Source organism: Puntigrus tetrazona, chromosome 20, assembly GCF_018831695.1.
Source record: "Puntigrus tetrazona isolate hp1 chromosome 20, ASM1883169v1, whole genome shotgun sequence".
In the NCBI taxonomy this organism is placed as follows: Eukaryota; Metazoa; Chordata; class Actinopteri; order Cypriniformes; family Cyprinidae; genus Puntigrus; species Puntigrus tetrazona.
Window position 1 is genome coordinate 26,012,661 of NC_056718.1, and position 2,500 is coordinate 26,015,160.

General features: G+C 45.7%; 1 protein-coding gene across 5 annotated transcripts in view; it reads left to right on the forward strand.

Moving 5' to 3' along the window:
• The window catches only part of evlb (Enah/Vasp-like b), a 20,470-nt gene that overhangs the window by 8,898 nt on the left and 9,072 nt on the right, over positions 1 to 2,500 (forward strand). The window lies entirely within an intron of this gene.

Consider the following 2,500-nt stretch of genomic DNA (forward strand, 5'->3'; position numbering starts at 1 on the left):
GTGTGTGTGTGTGTGTGTGTGTGTGTGTGTGTGTGTGTGTGTGTGTGTGTGTGTGTGTGTGTGTGTGTGTGTGTGTGTGTGTGTGTGTGTGTGTGTGTGTGTGTGTGTGTGTGTGTGAGTGTGTGTGTGTGTGTGTGTGTGTGTGTGTGTGTGTGTGTGTGTGTGTGAGTGTGTGTGTGTGTGTGTGTGTGTGTGTGTGTGTGTGTGTGTGTGTGTGTGTGTGTGTGTGTGTGTGTGTGTGTGTGTGTGTGTGTGTGTGTGTGTGTGTGTGTGTGTGTGTGTGTGTGTGTGTGAGTGTGTGTGTGTGTGTGTGTGTGTGTGTGTGTGTGTGTGTGTGTGTGTGTGTGTGTGTGTGTGTGTGTGTGTGTGTGTGTGTGTGTGTGTGTGTGTGTGTGTGTGTGTGTGTGTGTGTGTGTGTGTGTGTGTGTGTGTGTGTGTGTGTGTGTGTGTGTGTGTGTGTGTGTGTGTGGTTCAGTCTATCTGCCGGTGTTTTCAGTATGTTGTAGTGTTTTCTATCTCTGTTCATGATGCCATTTTTTCATGCATCTGGATGAAAAGTGGAGTAGAGTGATATCTGTGTGGTGATGACTGCATGGCAGCCGCTGAATTAAACATGCACCGCAGTCTGAAACATTTATAATTGTGCTCCGGCTGCATGCACGTGACGGCTGATGCATTCACAAATAAAGCGCTGGAGCCCCTGCAGTGCTGCTCTGTGTGATTCTGACATTGATGTTCATGTGCGCTCACTCGGTCTGACAGGAAGTGGAGGTCACGTGACTACCATCGGCAGCTGGACAGCGTTTACTGCAGCGAGGCGCTTCTTAGTGCTGGTTTTCATGCAGCTGGATAAAATAAATCCAAAATTAAACGTGCATTATAATGAAATCACGTGACGCTGGAGTCTGAACACGTTCTACAGGCAAAAACTGTGCATGCGTGAATAAACCTGTCTTCAGCTGTATAAACCACTGCAGTGGAAACACGAGCAGAAAGCCTGTTCTCTGCTAGCTGATCATAACCAGATAAACCCAGACTGGTTGATTTTGTTCATGTTTCAGTGTGTGTGTGTGTGTGTGTGTGTGTGTGTGTTTGCTGTGTATGCATCTAAAGTCTCCCATGAAAGTCTCATTATTGAAGTGCTTTGCTCTGATCAGCAGAAACTCTAGAAAGCACAGCTTATGAAATGATTTGAGCTGACGGGGTCTTCTCTGACGGTCATACATGTGTCGCATTACACCATGATACGTTTATCATCTAGTTATGACTCAGTGTTAGACTGGGGTTATTTAAAGAAAGATGCTGCACGAAGCGGAATATGACGTCTTTACTCTGCAATTCTTTTACATCACTGCAAACATGTCTGGCTTTCATCTTCTGTGGAACAGCAAAAGAAGGTATTTTGAAGAATGCTCCAGCTCTTCCGTTGTGATTTTTGTCCATTCTGTCGACCCCAAAATGTTTTTGTTCGGAGGAGCAGACTCACACACTCACACTCACACATCTGAACTCGGAGCAGAGTAACCGTCTCGAGCGTGTTCAGCCCACGGCAGTGTTTATAATTTTAGCAGCGCTGCACAGATGGGCTTGTTTTCCTCGTGTTCAGTGCTGTTTCTCATGTTCTGTCCTTTAAGAGGAGCAGACCGGGGCAAGTTGTCACGTGCTCTGGGTTTCAGTGTTTCTGAAGTATTGATTCAGTTGTCCAATCAGACAGATGCTTGTTTTATTCCAGCAGTGATTGTGTTTCTAAATGTGAGCATTTTGTGAATCCTGTTACTAAAATTGGCTACATATTATGAAATATATCAGTTTACGGTAAAACAATCTTTAGACATGTTAAAACAAATGTAAGTGGTCTTCTAGAGTGGTGATGTTGTTGGAGTGTTCTGCGGGTTGCTATGTGATTTGTAGGGTGTCCTGGTAGTTGTCATTTGGTTGTTAGGTTTTACTGGTTGCTATGTGATTGTTGGAGTGTTCTGGGGGTTTTAAGATGTTCCAGGGTTGCTATGTGGTCTTTATGGTGTTCTGGAAGTTGCTATGTGGTCATTAGGCTGTTGTGACAGGTTGCTATGAGATTGTAAGGGTGTCCTGGGTGTTGCTATGCGGTCATTAGGGTGTCCTGGGTGTTGCTATGGTTGTTAGGTGATTGTGGCAGGTTGTTATACGGTTGTTAGGGTGTCCTGGGTGTTGCTATGCAGTCATTAGGGTGTCCTGGGTGTTGCTATGGTTGTTAGGCTGTTGTTAGGGTGTCCTGGGTGTTGCTATGCGGTCATTAGGGTGTCCTGGGTCTTGCTTTGTGGTCATTAGGCTGTTGTGACAGGTTGCTATGAGATTGCAAGGGTGTCCTGGGTGTTGCTATAATTGTTAGGTGATTGTGGCAGTTTGCTATACGGTTACTAGGGTGTCCTGGGTGTTGCTATGGTTGTTAGGTGATTGTGGCAGGTTGCTATACGGTTGTTAGGGTGTCTTGGGTGTTGCTATGCTGTCATTAGGGTGTCCT